At 29.3% G+C, this 21,153-nt stretch overlaps 1 protein-coding gene across 1 annotated transcript in view; it reads right to left on the bottom strand.

Moving 5' to 3' along the window:
• Positions 1–2,252, bottom strand: part of LOC117169497 — a 91,496-nt gene extending 89,244 nt beyond the window's left edge. Inside the window, exon 1 of the mRNA XM_033355909.1 lies at positions 1,467–2,252. The gene's annotated coding sequence lies outside the window, so the exon portion shown is untranslated. The remainder of the gene's footprint in view (positions 1–1,466) is intronic.
• Positions 2,253–21,153: the final 18,901 nt, after the last annotated feature.

The following is a 21,153-nucleotide window of genomic DNA, read 5'->3' on the forward strand; positions in this document are numbered from 1 at the left end:
AATAAAAATATTCAAAACAAGTGACTTCCAAATTTAACAAACTTGAAACCCTACATTTCGTCCCTGCCAAATCGACAAAAAGCTTAAAATAAAAATTTTTCCTTTTTCAATTCATAAAACTTAAAACCAAAATTTCCTTCCTTTCAATTTACTCAAAACCTTAAAAACAAGAAAATTTCCCTCTTCCAGTTAAAAAAAATGTCCAAAATTTGTTCTCTTTATATCTAATAAAAAATTTTACTATAAAAAATTTCTCTATTCTAAACCAGAAAAAAATTGAAAACAAAACTATCCTCCGTGCAAACTTAACAAAAAACGTTAAGAATAAGAAATTATTCTTCTTCCAATTGATAAAATAGTCAAGACCAAAATTCTCTCCTTTCCAATATATTTTTTTTTCATTGTTTTAAAATTATAATTGTGTGTATTTTTTATATATAAATCCTTTTTAGTTGAATTACTATAATTTTAAGACGTTTCAAATTAATAATTTTACCATTCGTAATTATATACAAAAATTGAAAACTTTAATTCAAAAATTATAAATTTCTTGAACGGAACAATTAAAATTGTAACGTTTAAAGTTTAAAGTTAGTTTAGAGTTATTTAAAAATTATAAATAGTTTATAAATTTTTAATCGGACGTTTAATTTTGTTTAAATACTAAGGTTTTCGAAATTAAAAAGTTAAATTTTCTACGTTAAAATCTGTAAATTGCTTAATTTCGAACATACTCAGAATCGTCTTGTAAAATCATTTATTGTTCAATTTTTAGCACTCTAAATACAATTCAGTTTGAAAAATCATTCATTAATTCATATTTGCGGTTGATCAACTCACAATCTTTTTATCAAAAAATTTTTATTCAAACGCTTTTAATTTTTATTTGCTTAGGTCTTCATAACTTCATTTAAAAATTTAAAAAATTTAAAATATACCCTTCAATCTTAAGAACTAAAATTGAAAATTTGGGTAGTGTTAACTTATGAAAATTTATAAAATTCCCGATCAAGAAATATATTCAGTGCTATTTCCCGGTTTTCACAGTCTTGCAAAATTACCGGTCATTTTCCGGTTTTTCGATCTAGTGGTCAGTCTGAAAGTAAGATGATATCAGTTCTAAATTTTTGTTTTAAATATCTTTTCAGACATTTGTTCATAATCTTCCAAACATTTTAAGCATTCAGGTGTTCTCGAGTTCACTGATCAAATACCGAATCAGTTCATCTAAATTTTGAAATTCTAGCTCTTAATTTCTGCTACTGAATACCACCTGATTCCATGTGAATTTTCGGTTTCTCGAATTTTAGCTTTTAGGCTTCAGAAGCCAACTCAAGTCTCTTGTTTCAAAAGGGCTTTGCGGAGAATCGCGAACCGGCACACCGTATATAGTAAGGTAAAGCATACGAGTCAAGAAAGAGAAGCGAATTAATGCTCGTTGTAAGAGCAGGTTGTGTGCAACTCACCTGAATGCTCGGTTTGCTGCACGTCTCACAGGCAGCTCTAATAATACGGTACGTTCTACGGTACACAGACAAGAGTGCAACGGCAGAAGCAGCCCAGACTCTGATTCAGCGATGTCATCCGAAATCTGTTGGCAATCTGCTGAGTCAAACTGACACTCGGCAATATTGAAAAATTGTCGAAACTAAGTTAAGAATTTTACCGCACATGAAACATGGTTCAATAAATCCACTGATCCTGCATTTTTGATCATCTGATACCACAGAGTTCGATCACCGAATGAAGTTTACAAAGTCACGAAAGAAAATCTGCAGAACCACTCGACAAAATGTAAAAAGTCACAGAACAGATTAAATCCAAAGTCACAGAGCTGAATTATAAAATGTCAAAAACTTAAGGTCTAAACTTGAAATCACAGAACCAAATTTCAACAACCACGAAACAAGAGATAAGGAGTCACAGAGTTTAATTAGCTGCCACAGATGCAAACTCTAAACTGGAACTAGTCACAGACTGAAAACCAAAATTGGAAATCCAAATCTGTGTGTTTGAAGAATGACGGAATGAAACTCGCGGGAAGAAAAGTTGAAAAATCAAAGGTGAGATCGAGAGTATGGTCGCCACACCTTGCCCCGATCGCGAGTCGATCGGTAGTAGTCGGTTTCGAGGCAAAGCAGCAAAGTACCACCGCGACGGATTTTGTCCTGAATTCGACGCCTTGCCTTTCGAGAGAAACGAATGCGGTGGCCCCACTTCGACTTGGAAGTCTTCTGTTACCTGTGCGAGGATGGCAGTCTGAGCAGCCTGGCGAACTAAGCAAGCAGGCAGCCAGCCAGCCAACAGGTAGGTAGGTTCCTTGGTGGGTATTGGTTGGTGGAGGCACGTAGTAGAGGCACCTTGGTTTTGTAGGTATGTGGAAGTGAGAGACTGAGTGAAGAGAGTAGAGTTGATTCGAGCGGTTAAACGCATGGTCTCTACTCTCGGAGTCCCGGGTACCGAGAGCCTCCAGCTCAGAACTCTCAACTCAGAGAGTGCTCCCCCTCCACCACCTACACCTCTTATAGCCTGTAGGTACCTTCGTGGTTCGCCTTTACTTTACTTATCTTTCTTCAGGCTTAGGGGCTTAGTCAGGTATTATACAAGGTGCCCCGAAAACAACATCGTTCTCCGAACCTGTCAATAGTAACTGTGCAGAAGCCAGAAGAAGTTTTATGTATCTAATAAAATCAATTTTGATGATGATCTAGTAAATTTTAGGTTAACATAGATCCCAAACTTTTATATTTTCTAAAAAATTCTTTGTAGCTCCTGAGAGGCTGCAAATTTAGAATTCTCTTTGGAAGTAACTATGCAGAAGCTAGAAAAAAAATTGCTTTCATGTAATAATAGGTATTTGTGATTCAAGTGCGCACGAGTCGGAAAATGCAAACGAGTGCAAAGAGCTGAAGGCGAATGCTACGAGAAAATTATTTAGGAAAACAAAATACATGCGTTTTAAAGTGCACACGTGCTAGTATTATTCTTGCACAGTCTTCTGAATTCAAGCACTTTTCAGAATTTTTAAAAAAATGCATGAATATAATAAAGTCCATTTGGTAGGTGCTGTATATAGTGAATTTGGGGCAAAATAGCAACATTTCTAATTTAAACCCTACCCATAACTTTAATATTTTCTAAACAAATTCCCTGTTTTTCCATCAATGCTGCAAATGTTGAATTCTCTATGCAAATTACTTAGCAGGAGCTAGACGAAATTACATGGATGTAATAACATTAATTTTGCAGTAAGTGTAGTGACTTGAGTCAAAAACAGAAAAATTTCCAATTTTAACCCAACCCCAACTTTAAACTATTCTAAAAAATGCCCTGCTGTTCTTAGGGGGCTGCAAACATTAAATTATGTATAGAAGAAACCATGCGGAAGGTAGAAAATTGCATGGATAGAATAAAATAAATTTTGTAGGTGCTATAGTGATTTTGAGTCAAAAATATATATCAATTTTTAATTTTAACCCTACCCAAAATTCATTAATTTACTTTTAAAAATTCCCTGTTGTTCCAAAGATGCTTAAAAAATTGATGTTTCGGAAAGAGTAACTATGCAGAAGCTAGAAAAAATTACATGGTTGTAATAAAACCAACTTAGAAAGTGCTGTAGTAAATTTGAGGCAAATATAGATAAATTTCCAAATTTAACCCGACACATAAGTTTAAGGTTTTCTACAATATATAAACAAAGTTCGAATTTGTAATTTGTAGGACCAGGAATTAATTGAGCAGCTGGATTTGGAGTGAAAGAAGTTCAAGTTTGGATGATTGTAGTCATTTTAGGGCCTTTAAAAATATTATAAAAGAAAAAGAAATCAACAAAATCTTTCACCGGTATGAATAAAAAAGACAAGAATAATGATGCATATTGCATCGAATGCAATGGTCATTATAGCGACTAAAATATGGTTTATAATTTCTGCGGTGGAAGAAACATTTTATGTTTAATTTAGCATAACAGTTCTTGTTTTCTACCATAAAACCTGCTGTTTAAAAAAAATCTTTTTCCTGTGCGATTTCTGACTGTTAAAGTTGGTTACTTTTATAGCTACTCAATTATCTGGAAGCAAAACAAAATATGTGTCTAAGGTTAACTGCTCTTACGGCTGTAAATAAAAGGGTAATGAAATGACCCTATAGTGTAACGACCTCAATATTGGGCCACGCATCTATAGTGGACCACCAAATGCAAAATAAGTATTTAGGTAAACAATTATTATAAATATTAATGAAATAATAAGTGCATTTTTTTAATAACTAAACACATAATTTTTTTTTAATTTCATCTATTTGCAAATTGTATAAAAGCACACGATGGTATAAAATTACGTAAATTTTTTAACATCTTAATAATAAATTATCCGATTTGACAAAGTCTCATTTAAGTATTTAATTGATTTTACTTTAAGAGCACCCTCGCACTGTTGAAAGAATCCAGCTTTGAATAAAAAAGTTTGAACTATAAATATCGAACTTTATAGATAGAATAAATTCAAAATTAACAGCTTTTTAAATAAAAAAACTTTAATCGATAGCATTAGTCGAAAGTTACTTAAGTTAGCCTAGGACTAAATAACAATAGTATAGCATTAAGATTCTTCTAATTAGCATGCTTCGAAATTATAAAAATGAAAACTGTGTAATCTTTTGAATTCGAAAATTTTCTAATAGTTCAATTAGTTCTAGAAAATAGAAGAAAGTGGTTTGACGAGTTTGATGGTAGATTCACAATCACATTATAACAGATGGTATAGTCGTAACAAAAAAGGTGAACTGATCGATAAAAAACTTGAATGGATCTTAAATGGAAAGCTTAAATGAAAAATCATAAAAAGTCTAGTACTAATCTTCGATAAGAGAAAAATACTTACACACAGATTGATAGTACAACACCGGAAATTCTGAACAGCCCATAGTAAAAAATTCTTGATAGCAGAAAGTTGAAAACCTTCAATTCAAATTCAAAAGAACATTCGCTGAAAATTGGATCTGAAAAAAAATAATAAACAGTTTTAATGCAGGTGCATAATTTCAGAAAAATATATATACATAATAATAACTAACTTGGTTTTAAGGCGTTCTAAATTTAGAAATATTAATTGTTAAACATGAAAAGTTTGCATATTTACCAAGGTTTTAGAGCATTGAACTTCCTGAACTATAATAATTATTGATACTTTATATATACTGTTTACTAATTTAGAAAAGCGTATTTTAAAATTTATTGAACTTCAAATTTCAAAAATGTAATTATAAGTTTAAAACATAATTTTATAGAAATATCTTCAACATTTTTCATCACTAACTAATCAAATTGAAATTAGTCTCATTTTCCATAGATTAAATAATTTCATCGAACTATGAAACTTCGAGAAGATTAAATCAATTTTAATTATTTAGACAATATTTTCTTTCACTAAAAGCAGCGAAGTGGGACGATACTTTCCTTTAAATCTGAATGAAAAACCGATAGTTTTCCAACAAACTTGTAGATTTATAGGAAGATTAAAATCAAGATTAGGATCTAATTGCAAACCCTTTCACTTTACATGATTCCTCTTCTCTAATAATAATTACTTATACTTTTGCTATGATACTTTCCAGACTTACCATGTGGTGCTAAACACCTAAGTTCTATGCCTAATTATCTATCCTATAAAAACCATCCACTTCCCCATGAAAAGTTTCTTTATAATAAATGGAAAAATAATTCCTCCTATTATTATCTTAGAGCCTCCGTAATTGTTTTATAACACCATTGCTTATATTAATTGGTTAGATTTTTCTACATATCGAAACAATATTGCATGGTCGACCGACAGTCGTTTCTCTAAAGAATTATAGTAAGCCATCATCTTATTTTTCCATGCATATACATGTATTGGAGCGGTGACCCTCTTTAAAAAGTAAACCCAAGTTACTGATAGCTACTATCGTTATCAAACACACCGGAAATGAGGAAAAGAACTTGCATCATATTTCCTGCTAAAAGTCGTGAAAGAGAAAAAGAAAAGAAACATAAAAGAAAGAATAAAAACGAAGTTTAAACTTTTTTTTTAAATTACAAGTAAAGATTGAAATTTTCAGGAAAATAAAATGATCAATGTTGAAAAATAAAGTAATTAAAATGAACATCCTGTTAAGAAAATATTATGTAATATTGACGAATAATGGCATAAAGTTGACATTTAATGCTCGAGCGTTAATATCATCCTTTTTTCATCGATGGTAAGATCCTGGTTGCGAAAATCTCTAGGCATGCTTCAGCTCTGAGAGCTCCGAGATGAAATTAGTTGAGGCCATTCGTCTTATAGAGTAGGCAGAAGAAAAGAGGAATGAAACAAGGGAAAAACGAAAAGATATTGTATCGCATTAGCCGCTCCCTGATACGTGAACTGGATACAAGAGGTTCGATATAAAATATAATAATATAATAATGTAACGATTCATCTCGATTAAACGCTCAACTCGTGCACCAAAGTCACTGCGAAATTACACTTTCCTTCTTCCGCATTTGGTCCTCGAATCGTGACTTTCTAAAAGCCAACGTGCAAAATCAACAATGCATTTTTAATATCGTACAAAACTATTTTTGCAAAATCTATATTTAGAAGTAAGGGCTTAATACCTTGGAAAACTATAGGGTATAATTTTTTCCAAATTCTATGAATCGGTTCGCAAATTCCGAAGGATCAAGTAAAATTCCATACAAATCTCATAAAAACCACTAAAATAGCATGGAATTCTTTACAAGAAGTTTCATGTCATTTTTGTGGTTGCATCTTGCACTCGATTACATAAATCGACTGCAAAACAGTCAATTCGCATGAGAATTAAACTACAAGAAATCCCTTGAAAATTCGTAAGAACACCGTAAAATTCATGTGACATAAAAATTCTTAAAAGAAAGAATAATCCCATAAAATTAATTACAAATTTTAACGAAATTTCTTCAAATTCTCCCTATCTTCGTCAATCTTCAATTGACACTTCATCCCGTGCAGAAATTTTGATCTGGCCCCGGGCGGGGCCAGACCGGGCCGAGTCGGAAAACCCGATCGGTGCCCGGTCGGTGCACCGATTAGTGTGCACCGATGTGTGATTAAATTTAAAGATTTATCTACACGGTGATGATTAGTGCACCGATTTAGTCAAAATGACCTTAAGTTAATTCTATTTAACTAGAACCTTAAAAAACAGTGTTTTTTAGTGTAGGGTCCTCTGCTTTCGATGGCTACCCCAATCTTTGGAATTTCCAATAATTGTTCCAATATGACTTAGAACCGCTTCCTCGGTTGTTTCTGTGTTTTCATCGCTCATGGAATGATCACTGATCGCTGCTTCTGCTTCTGAAAAAAGTAAAATAAATAAGTTATAAAACTCTCAGGCTGGCCGCTGGACTGGAAAACCGGAGAATAGCTGGGAATTTGTTGAAATAGAGAAAATCCGGGAAACGACAGTGATTTTATTTTTTTACCGGAAATTTTATAAATATTTAAAAAACAAATCTGCCTAAGTTCGATTTCAAAATTTTTTAAAATAATAAATTGAATTGTTATCTATTTCAATGATGACATCATTCAGCTCACAATGCGTAATTTAAAAATCGTTTACTTTAGAAATTTTTCATTTTAGGTTTTTATTTTTAATTTAGAGAATTTCAAAATGCAGTCTTGAAGACTTAATAAACTAAAAATTAAAACCGTTTGAAGTTGAGAATTTTGTATAAAAAATATTTGTATTTCATTAACAGTAAATATAAATAAATTATTTTTAAAATGAATATGTAATTTAGGTATTAAAAGGGAACAATAATTCACTTTACAACACGATTCGAAATCCGCTCAAGATTCAAAATTTTCCAGATTTTAACGTTGAAAAAATTAACTGTTTCAATTCGAAATCTTAGTCATTAAATAATGCAAGCGTCTGCCTAAAACTTTATAAACTATTTTCAAATTAAAAATAACTTCATAATAATATATTTGTAATTAAAGGCCTTCTTTAAATTTAAAATATTGTTTCAGTTTGAAATAATCAATTTTTTATGCATTAGATTAAACAATTTTTAATTAAAGAAAAAAGAACAAATATTTCATATGTAGCAATATTTGACGGTTCAATTAAGAATAATTAATTGAAACCAAATATTTTTAAATTAACAATTTGAAACTGAATTGTTTAATATAGAAAGCCTTGAATCGTTAAAATTTGGAAGAGCTTTTAATCTTCGAACGTTTCAATTTTGATGGTTCTTTTTTAAAAAAATGTTACATTTGTAAGTGAAATTGTTGAATTTAGTTGTTCAAATAGCAATTGAAAACTTATCAATTGTATAGAAAAAATTGAATTATTTTAAGACGCATTTAGATGTTTTAAAAAGATTCAAAATTAATTTAAAACTTGAAATGATTTCAAATAATTTAAAAGTTTCAAAAGAATAAAAACTTCTTGGTACGATTCGTAGGAAAATTGAAAATAATTTTACAGTTTGGGATATTATTTAAAAATAATATTGAAAAAGATTTTAAGATTTCTAAGATTGTTAAAAAAGAATGTGGAAGATTTAAATAATTTTCTTTAATTTTTCAGTGGTTTCTAAATGTTCTAGAGAACTTTCTTTTTATTTTAAAAGATATTTAAAAATTCTAAAAAAAAATTTTAATAAGTTTAACGTTGAATAAATTTAAAACAACTTCTACATTTCTCAAGATTTTGAAATAAAATTGTGAAGCCGTACAAGGATATTTAAAGTATTTAGGATAAAAAAAATGTAACTTACAATTTAAGAAGTATTAAGTTAAACAAATTAAATTTTTTAATTTTTAACGTATTTAGCTTGAAATTATTAAAAATAATATAATTTTAAAAATTGTAAAGTTCACTGATTCTTTTAATATACACCTTTGAAAATGATAACGTGAATTTATTTAGCTTAAAATCGTTAAGAATAATATATTTTAAATTTTTTTTAAATTCATTGATTCTTTAATTTACACCTTTGAACATGATAACGTGAATTTATATTTTTAGAATTGAATCTGACTCTTTGAACTCATTATTTTCTTTAAATTCTAAATTTTGTAGTTTATGTGCATTTCATGTGAAGTTGTTCAATTGAAAAGTGTTAGAGCCTTTCATTTTTTACGTTTAAATTACTGAGCAATTGAATACAACATTTTTTAATTAAAAAACTCTTACAATTCAATTTCAAAAGTTTAAAATGTAAGAGTTTAATTTTGAATGCTTTAATTGGTAGATTATTTTTTGTTGCTGCAAATGGAAAAATTTTTAGCTTTAGAGTTCGAATTTTTTAATTTTATTGATCGTGAAAAATGTTTGCGAACCTGGAAAAAAACGGGGAATTTTTGTCTTGGATTGAAACGGCAGTACCTGATTGTGGATTTTCATCGAATTTTCCTGGCGAAAATTAAGATGATTCGAAAATAAATGTTAAGTATCGGAAAATTAGATATATATATTAGGGTTTTAATTGTTACAAGTATTTACGACAGGGAAGTGGAAGAAAAGATAATGTTAATATACAAGAACCACAATAGCCAAGTGCAGGAAAGAAAGTAAGGTGACAGAATTAGAAAAATTGGATTTTTACGTACTTACGTTGAGCATTCACAGGAAAAATTATACTTTTTTCATAAATATTTATGCAGTGCTCCCAACGAAAGCTTCTTGCTTCACTACATATGCGTCGCACTCGGCATCTGATTAGTTACTATTCGCGCGCAGTTTAAGATGCTAAAAAATATTATTTTTATTGTTTATTATAAATAAAGACATCTTGACTTATAAAAATGTCCATTACATCGATATCAATGAATCTTGATAATAGTAAAAATTAATCAAATACATATTGTGTGAATTAAAATTATCCTTTAAATTGTGTACAGAATATGTATTTAATTAATTTATATTTTTTTATCAAGATTCATAAATTTCTATCTAATGGCATTTTTAAAAGTAGAAATGCCATTATTTATGATAAAGAATAGAAATAATGTATTTTAGAATTTTAAACTGCGCGCAAATAGCAACCAATTAGACGTCGAGTGTAACGCATGCGCAGTTGAGTTAGGATCTCTTGTTGGGAGCACTTGATCGATTGGTATTTTTATTCTACTACTTGAGTCTGAAATTCATGTTATGAAAAGGTGTCCTTCATGTATTTTGATAATGAATTTACTATTTAAAAAGATCTGAAATGCACTTTTGATTTTATCACATATTCTATTATGACAAGATCACTATTTTTGGAGATTACCTATTTTGACTATTATTAGTTAACATATTTTATAACAGATCTTATCATTTTAACTCTTCATTAAATTAATAAAAAATTAATATAAACGGATAAAATAGTATAAAACAATATAAAAAATATGATAAATACATTGATAAAATGATTGACTTTTCACTGATAAAATGATTTTACCTAAAACTGTGTTGATATCAGCCGGAAATTCATTTTCAAGTGGATCCAATTTTCTGCTTCGCCCAAATTCATCAATTGAACGGGTTGGATAGTATTAACTTCCGGATCACTTACATTTGCATCTATAATAATTTCATTTGTATTGATTGAAAAAATAAAATTTAATTAATGATCACTTTATTTGAGGTTAGGTTTCAATTAGCCCCAGAGCTTAATTACTTACTTTCATTTTCCTCACGCAGGTTTCGAGGTATACTGGTTAGTGTTCGGTGCCTCTGAACACTTGGCGTACTTGCCTTGGGCATTTTCAATCATTTAGAAAATATTATAAACGAATAATATTTCAATTTCACTGCACTATCAAAAAACAATAATCAGCACTAATTCTGTGAGCACATAGGGATCGCGTTACGGTAGGAAATCGATCTGGCCTGGTCTGGCCCAAATCTGGGCCACGGAATTCTACCGATCAGGGCCAGATCGGGAATACCATTCAGGGCCAGATCGGTATTAAGTATGAAAGGGGGCGATTTCTGCACGGGATGAAATAACATTAATAATATAATATCGAAGAGTGTACTGAAATAGTATCGAATTCGTTGTAATTTTATATATTCTCCGTGAAATTCCATAAAATCTCTTTCATTTCATTAATAGTCAATTACGTTTATTAAAACCCTCTAAAATTTGGTAAAAAATTGTAATATATAGAGTAATTTCGTGGTATAGTCCATTTTTCACTGGGCTTCTAAAGATTATGGGCGAACTTTTTGTGAAATCCATAGTGGTCGAGTTCTTGGAAGGGAATTCTTTAAACCCTATTTATTATTCATTAAATATGTATTTAGCAGTAAAGTTTGTCTGGAGTTATGGGGATTGAATAACTAAGTTGGAAAATATCGATATTGTTGAAATTTTTCATTGTACAGGTCAGGCATAGTAAGTGCATAGTTGCACGATGTGATCCTCATAATATGAGATACCTGCGGTTTTTATAACACTGTGGCTGCGCGGGGGAAATTGGTTACAAAAGTGTTTATGACTACTGCAAAAACAAAATATATCTAAATAGCAGTAAATTTATACTTCGGAAACATAAAATGAAGTTTTTCATTAAAAATAATACTTTATTTATCATTTGATTAGCTATTTCCTGGGGTATCTCATATTATGAGAATAGTTTGACGAGTTTGGAAAACGCACTTTTTTACATTCTTTGTATTTTCAGCATAAAAAAAATTTTTAATAAAATTTTTTATTTGAGCTTCTTATGACAAACAAAATTTCCTTTAAAATGATCTATATTACTTTTAAATTCAGTACATAGAATTCCGAATATCACGCCAAACAAAGTTGGTATCTCATATTTGGGTACTCTCCTCTAACAACTTTCAAACCATCTTCTCAAATTTTAAAAAATTAAGGAATTAACAGAATGGGATAAACTCCATGGAATTCTGTAAAATTCCAAAGGGTATGTTAAAATCTCATATGAAAGCATTCTTAAATATAACGCATGAATTAAAGTTTCTTGAACTACGGTAAATGCTCTACTAAATGTACATAAAAATACTAAGAAAACTCGAAAGTCTTCAAAATTGCGTGAAATATAACTTCATCCATGACATGCTTTGAACTTTTTTTAAATATCTTGAAATTGAGTGAAAATTAAAAGCTGCCTCGAGACCAGATGAAATACTTTGGAGTTTTTAAATAGAGAAATACATACAGAACACTATAAACTCCAAGTTAAGTGGTATACTCTTCAAGTGAAAATGTATGCTGTATAATAATTGAAACAATCAATTTGCTAAGCAATTACAAAAAAAAACATGTTGTTTCTTATCTTATAAGATTGTATATGTGACAATACTTTTGTATCATGTAACCCTATTATAGTAATATTATTAGTACAGGCGAATTACACTTTGGAAAAAACAAAATTGTTAACAACACTTGAACAATTGGAAATGGTAAAGTGGTTCATAATAAACGCGAAAAAGAGAAATGCATGAGCAGTGGTTAGGCGGGGATGATTGGTGTGGGGGGGGGGGGGATAAAAAGATAAAAATGGTATTATTATGATTTTCTGCGAAAGTTTACGCCAGAGAGAAAAGTGTTTCATAGAAAACATATAGTTTATAAAAAAATCTACGACTTTTGTTTTAGTGACTTCTTCCCATAACCTCAAAATGTCCGAGAAAAATGCGAAAAACCGTGTTTTCTTTTTCGTTTTTTATTTTTCATTTCTGAAAAAAAATTTTATTTTAACGAACCTCAATGAAAGTATAGCTGTTTATTTCCTCAAAATTTATAAATTTTTTCAGATGGAAAAATCAATAAGTTTCCGAGATAATCATTTGTTCCGGTCCGAAACACTTTTTTTCAAATGAAATTTGTCCTTCAGAAAATCATAGTACAGAGTTCTTTCAGGGCTAAATTTTTTTGTTTTGATATATACTTTCTGATGAAAAAAAGAAAAAATATAATCCCTATTGGAGAACATGCTCAAAAACAGAAAAAACTCGAAAAGTGACTTTTGCAACAATCAATTTTTCACTAAATGTTGATAATTTGTTTAAATTGTAAAATATCTTCAAAAACTGATTACTCCATTAAATTTGACGGAAAAAACTGTATTTTATTATTGGACCAGAAGCTTCATTTTTAAACACTAAAGCTATCAACATTCAAGTCGAGTAATAAAGCTTCAGATGAATAAGGAAAAATATGAATTAAAAAATTTTTTTTGCCTCAAGATCAATTGGTTTTTAAATTTTTATTAAATTTATAGATGCATAAGCCATTTTCAATGAAACTATTTAGAATTTAAGATTTTCTATTCAAAAATATTTAATTTTTCAAGATTTTTACACTATGAATATTTACAACATAATGTATATATAAAAAATAAATAAATAAACAATACTATACGCTAGTCTGGATCTTTTTGGCAACATTTCAAATTGATCTTCATGTTACGAATTTTCAGTATACCTGTTTTTCTTACTGATCTTCAAATGTTTCCTCGATATCGCTAAATTCCTCGGATAACTGAAATTCCGGGTTCAAGCAAAGACCTGGCTGCTCTTTTTCACGTGAAATGTCTTCGTATTTTTCCTTATTCTTCTGAAACTTCATTATTCGACTTGAATGTCGATAGCGCTAATGTTAAAAAATGAAGCTTCTGGTCAAATAATAAAATGTAGTGTATTTTTGTCCGTCAAATTTAATGGAGTAATCAGTATTTTTAAGATATTTTAGATATGGTATGAATGATATGGTATTGTTTGAAATAGATAGTATATAGCACCCTATATGTATGTATTTTTATAATAATAATAATAATGTACCAAAATAATGTTATCGTTCTCTAAAAAATAATTTGAAAATAAATTTGCATTTTTTAAAAGAAACATTCAGCTTTTTAATTTTCTTTTTATAGAGCTCCTGCAGCATATCGAATGCATCCAAGTATATGGTCCTATTATCAAACAAAAAAAGATTTACGATACAATAGAAATAGATATAGCTACATTTAGATTAGATTTTCTAACCAAGGTGATAGTAGCAGTCTCCAATATAATTGCATAAGGCAGCCAAGTTATAGTATCAGCTATCCTCCTCAGTTGGATGCCACAGCCAATTTTAACTTATCCAATAAAAACGGCTGTCTTAGTATTAATGGAATGGCGCTGTAGAATCCAACTAGATTGGATACCACATCCAATTCTCAGGTTCCACCATCCAATTGTTTTTCTGAGTGAGGCACTATATATATATTTTATTTCATCAGAAAATATATGTCAAAACAAAAAGCCCTGCTCACGCATTTTTTTACGTTGATTATGAGCCACTTTACCATTTCCAATTTTCCAAGTGCTGTTAACAATTTTCTTTTTTTTTTGCCTTAAAATAGGTTAATTCGCCTGAACTATATAGTTACATGTAACTGTTGAGTTATCACTAATAAACAAAACAAATCAAAATAACAATAAATAATATCGTTCAAATTGTATCAAGAAACCGTACTTGATTAAAGAAAATCAAGTTCCTTCATTCAAGCACATTGTATTCAGAAAAAGAACAATTTTCTTGGTTCAAGAAACTACACATATCATAAACTGTTGAGAACTAGATTATTTTCTACTTTTAAAAAATGCATAAAACGATCGATTGAGTTGGAATTCCGGAAAACTTTATAAGACAAGAAACTGCAATAAACGCCAGTTATGTTTTTTACATTTCGCGTAGGAAATAGATTCTCCTCACGGTCAAGTTTCAAATAAAAGATTCCTTTAGCGTGATCGAACGTTGAGGATGTTTTTATAGAAATTGCGTGCTTGGAAGAGGATATAGAAAGTCAACGTGATGTAATGCTCAAACTACCATCAGTGCCGCATATTTCTGCAAGCACATGCTGTGTCCTCCATTTGTGTTAACTTTCGTGTAGAGAAAAAAATGGTTATAAAATATTCACAGTGTAGTTGCCATAATGAGAAGCCAGTTCTCTAAACTGTAATTTACTTCTTGATCGATGACGTAAAAAAGATATCCAAGACTGGAAACCAATTTCAGGATGAAGTTAACACTTATGATCGAAACTGATGAGAGTAATATTAAATGAGTAAAAATAAGAATAATTTGCAAACTCGACTTTATTAAGGTCAATCACAATAATTATATGCAGAAATATTTCTATAATAATTATACCAAAACCGTTGAACAGTTTTTATTCGTTTTATTAACATTTATTTGGCTCATTTATTTGTCTATAAGGAAGATTTTTTAATTGGCATTAGGGTTGAAAAACATCTTTTTAGTCATGATACTTGGGTCAATTAATGACGATATCTTTTGAACAAACATCAAAGATGTCATCTAACCTCATTTATCTGTACCAAACACACGAGCGCGCATGTGCAGATACCCGAAGCCCCAGTTTTCAATATAGCTGATGTCAGCTGATATGACAGAAAAAATGACGTAATATCGTTTTGATCTGTGAGGTTTTTTTTAAAGTAGATCTAAATTAAATAAAGTTTTATTGTTTATAACTAGTCTCAGATTGACTTCAGGAAAAGCTGCAACTATTTTGTGAATTAAGAATGTTTGATGTTTAGAAGTAGATTCTAATAAAAAGACTTTCCCCAATTTGACTTCATAATTTTGGATTATGAACATAGCTTCCTTATTTTGTTTTATAAAATAAAACGGAATATTCCTGGTTTAAAGATAAAGCTAGAACAAGAAAATATACTTTGATTCAATTAAATGCTTTTGATTTCAGGGGAAGTTTTTCGGTTAATCATAATTTCGTCTGTAATCATGGATTGTCCTGATGAAATTTAATTGTAATTAATTATTAAATTATACAATTTTTTTGAAAATTCATCGGATTTTATGGAATAATTTTTTTTTCTCATAAACCTGGCTGGTCGTCCATACATTTTCGGGAAGATTAGGCTATCCCCTTTTCCACAACTCTCCCAATTTTTCGGGAAGACTAGACGCATCTTTTGTTATATCTACAAAATACAAATTTTCCCTCAAGAAAACCATATTGTTACTGAAAACAAAGAGTTTTGTTGCTTTCACAAAAACATAGTTAATTCTGCGAAATATATTTATAAAAAAAAGGTTTGGCTGCGTCTAACACAAATTTTTCTGAGCGCACCAAATTTTTGCTTGGATGAACCAAACGATTTTGTGGCTTCTATAACAACCAAAAAATGTGTTAGAGACAATAAAAATTTTGTTCATATAACCAAGAATTGTTATCAGAGTCTAATTTTATATTTAAAATGCAGGAATTTCAAATTATTTTGCCTACTTTACTTCTAAAAATAGCGAGACTTTTCTTGACCTGAGTTTCACAATCGATACCGAAAGTTACAGAAAACGAGTGGCTGTTCTGAATAACAAACATTTGGCGCAGTATTTTGCAAGGAACTAGGCTGTACTACAATTTCGTGTTGAATACATGAAATTTAAAATGATTGCCAACGAGAGTCTAGCTAGATGGAAGTTCTTCAACCGTATTGAGGACCTGAATGGATATCGTTTTCATATAAAATGCTCAATTTTCTATCGATTATTTCTTTTCTCGTTTCTCCTTTACTGCATTCTGAAATGACTATTCGATTATTAATAGATTATTCACAGTGATACGCATTTATAATGCTAATAAAAGTGTCGTCTATTTGAAATTTTTTACGTATGGTTATAAACGTCAGTCATCCTTCGATAAATCTATACGACAGGTAATTGCATTATAGGTATGAGTAGAAACCCTCAGATCAAACCGTTGATTGTTATTGTCCAAGGAGAGGGAGACAATTATTGGTCATCTGTAATGACTGTTTTCTTAATTTTCGTTTCAGAAAGAAAAGAAGCAGGACTAATATATTTGTAATATTATAAAAGTTGTAATATTTTGTGTTAATAGCGTAAGTTTGAAAAAGGATCTATTTAAAGAGAACTATGACCGTAAACAAAAATAAAAATTTGATTATCGACTTTACGAGATTTCCATTTTGTGTTCATGATTTCTTTATACTTTATAGACAGAAGTTTAATTTTAATTCAATTACAATGATCAGTAGCTGAGGTTGCTGATTTGATTAAATCGTTGAAAGAGTTTATACAACTCTATATTTGTTTTAGCTTTAATTATATTTTTTTAATTAAACTGTTTCTAGAAAGTTGTATTTTAGTGTCCTCGCATTTTATTTCGCTGAAATTATTGGTGCCCTAATGTAAAAAAAAATGTTGATACTAAACTATAATAATTATCAATATTTTTTGAACTTATGTATCACATTAATTTTCTAAACTACGGTTTCTTTATCTCGCAATTTGATTTCAAAAGTGCAAGGTTGCAGAAAAATATCACATGTTTTTGTATTATAAAATTGAGAAAAACTCGAATTATATAACAATTCTTGCTTTTCCTTAATGCTGATTGGGTAATTTGAATAATTCGAAGAAAAGAATGCTTCCAAATTCACAAGCATATTTAAGAATTGAGTTTCAGTGTGGTTTCAGTTGAAGGGTAGAGACAAAGAATGCCACATTTGTGTGCATAATAAAACCAACAAAAATATAAGATTTAATTATGTGAAATTTTATAATTTATCCAAAGCCAGACATATTCAGCAGAACTAAAATTTCTATTCGACATAAGCCAAAGTAACTTTATTGTCAGATATCAATCAAAAGTTGTATTTTTTTAGCAGGTTAAAAATGATAAATTTTCCGTGCGTCCATTCCATTATTTAATTTAAAATAATTATTATTAAAAACCAAAACGTACCCTCTAAGATTAAACTCTTGCTTCTCTAATTCAAACTTGGACTTCTGTTTTATTTTTTGATTCTGTGTTACACGGAAAAAAAATATCCATTAAATTTTCTACAACTAATTCTATAGTAGAGGATACGATGGCCCATCGATGGGTAGTTTAATGAAAGTTGAAATCGTCTTTGTTTTACATTGCGTTGAACTAGGCAACGAAATGTGTAACAAAGTTCTATAAAATCTAAAATACAGTCCATACCGAAGAAGTCTCGAAACTATAGAGAACAGTTCTATAAAATGATAACCGATTTTTCGCCTGAAGCCTCTCGGTTAACCTAGCTGGAAGCATAACAAAAAAATCTGAAATATAGCCGACAGCTGTGCACGGCCGTCTGAAAATTTCTGTCAACCATTCTATAAAAAATATTGCTACGCTTATAATAATATATGTACTAAGATTTTAGAAATATTACAAATCATAATTGAATATTTTATGTGATTAAACAAGATTCAAACTAAATTCAAAAATATTTTAAGATATTATAAAATATTTTTAAAAATCAATATGTATATATACTAAGAAATTGATTAGAATTCAAAGGATTTCTACAAATTTCCAAAGATTTCAAGATATTTAACAGACTTTAAAGAATTCAAGAACATTATTTATAATTTAAAATTACTTTAAAATCTTAAAACTCATTTTAATTCTACCAAAATTCCTCAAGAATTCTTCAAAATCGGTTAAAATCTCTTAAATTCATTAAAAATATCTTGAAATCTTTTAAATATTTTGAAACCTTTTAAAATTCGTTTATAAATTAAAAAATTTTTAAATCAAATAACTCCGGTTAAATCCCTTGAAATTCATGAAAGTGCGTTTAAATACTTAAAAATATTTTATAGTTACATGAAAATCCTTAAACTATTTTGATTTTTTTTAAATCATTTAAGATGCTTTCTAAGATTTTAAATTCTTTTAATTGCTTTTTAAACCATATTAAATTCATTGAAATGGCACAAAATCCTTTTAAATTGCTCAAAATCTCTTGAACTCATAAAAAGTAATTTAGAGCCTCTAAAATCTCTTGAAAATTCTTGTGCTTTTTGGAATGCTTCTAAAATCTTTTAAACTTCTTTATAATTGCCTGAAATATTTTAAAATTAATTTATAAATTATTTTTAATATTTTCGAAGTTTTTGCTATACATTTAACAGAATTGAGGTATCCAGATAATTATGTGACCACAAACTCTCAAAACCTCAAATGTAATTTCTACGGAAGTTATCAACGTTTTTTTATCAATTTCTTCATATATTTTATTAACATTTTTAAATCGGAGTTCAATATGAAGTTTGCAGAACTCTTGCAGAGTTATTATACTTTTGTTTTACATTAAATCCTGAAGTTTATACAATATCTATGACATTTGTTCAAGAATCGCTCTTATCACCGACTATAGAAATAATTCAGAAAAGATTAATGCGAAGGTGAATATCTCTTGAAAAGATAAAAGAAAATGCTCAGAAATCACTGTTTTAAGAATTGGCTATAAGTTGACTATAAGTTGAAGTTTGTATTTGTTATATGAAAGAACTTAAGATTTTGAAGTTCGTTGTTAATTTAATTTTCTTAGCACCAAATTTCATTAATTTCAATGTTACTGATTAAATTATTCAGTTAATGAGTTCTGAAAATTAAATTACTTACCAAAACTTAAAATTTGTAAACCCTTGTCACTTTATACTTTCGAAGCTTAAAATTGCTGAATTTTCGTAATAATTTATTTACCATTTAATCAGTAAGTTTGCGATCCGTATAATTTTTCGGATGAAAATTAAATGAATAAAATGTTTCAAATTCCAAATTTAGCGGTATCGAGTCATCAAATTTGAATTTATCAGGGTTGCTACAAAATCCGAATTTTGAAATTTCCTTATTTTCCTTGCATTTCCCTGACCTATTTTTAATTTGACTGGCAGTTCTAATTTTTGCATGTAAGAGTAAAAACAATCTTACATCTAGAAAATCAATAATGTTGATCTAGTGTTGTTGAAACTTCTGATGAAAATGAACCTTATTATAAAATTTTAAAGACTTCATACCTCTAATTTAATTCTATTCCATTTAAAATGGTATAGAATTTGATTTTTCTCAATATTTTATAATGCTCATAAATGTAACATTTTTCTACAAACTTGCATTTCAAAAATCAAATAACGAAATAAAAAAATATTTATTCAAAGATATTATGTATTATAGCTAAGTATAAAAATTGGTTGTAATACAGAATTTGTTTGGCCATGAACTATTTTTCGAATGATTTGAATAATTTTGAGATAAACTATGCATGGAGTACATCCTTAAATTTTTAATTTAGAAATTAGCAAGCTCAGATAAAAAAGTACGTTTGCGCATTTTGTTTCTTTGATCTTATACCGAACAATTTCTTGAAGTCGTGAAATATTCATTGAGTAAGCGATGCATAGTACATATAATAAGAAAGTTTGCAACGTGTCCTAGGTGCATTTCCATTGCATCTGTTACACGTATAGTAAAGTACAACGTAAATATAATAGAATGAACCGGCAAACTAAATAATAGGCACCTATGGACAAGCGTGTAACTGTGAAAGATGAAGGCCATTAAATGTTCAGTCAAGAACTGAAGAGGAACATTACATATTTCCGTTTATGTATATTCGTTTACCGTGTTCTCTAATTTGAACAAAATAGTTTTAAACTTTTCAACTTCCCCATAATTATGGGTCTATATGATATTAGCTTTCGAAAATTCTTATCAGGGTCGATAGGGATAAGTGAGGAACAAATAGTCACTTTTTTATTGCAACATAATGATTATATCTCTTATTATTTGTATGAAAAAGGTGGCTGTCATTAGCTATTGCTTTAATTAATTATTTTTAAAGAAACTGAGATACTTTTAGAAAATTCCGCAGTTCGTAATTGTGTCTAACTGGTCTTTTGATTTTATTTTTTCCTGTATAAAGCATGTTTAATGGTAATGGTAAATTACGAAACGGTAATTAAAAATCAGACTAAGGCGTAAGTGTATTCTCTGTTGTTCCTTTTCATTGTGAAACACGAAAATCTGTCAAAAGTTCGAGGTTAGTTGGAGAGGTTAATTAATCTTATTTTTGAAATCAAAATATAATTAAATAATAATAGAAAAAAGAACATTTTAATGTACACATTTCCAAAAGAGTATTTTTTTAAATTAATTTAGAAATGATACCATATAAAATAGATAAGTTTTTCAATATCACTGAACCTACCTGAATTAAAATGCTTCGAGTTGAGTTCGACTTGAATTGCCCCCAATCAAGACATGCTGAAGTTGAAAAGGTTTAATGTTTGTTAATGATTAAACA

This window comes from Belonocnema kinseyi, chromosome 3 (assembly GCF_010883055.1).
Source record: "Belonocnema kinseyi isolate 2016_QV_RU_SX_M_011 chromosome 3, B_treatae_v1, whole genome shotgun sequence".
NCBI lineage: Eukaryota > Metazoa > Arthropoda > Insecta > Hymenoptera > Cynipidae > Belonocnema > Belonocnema kinseyi.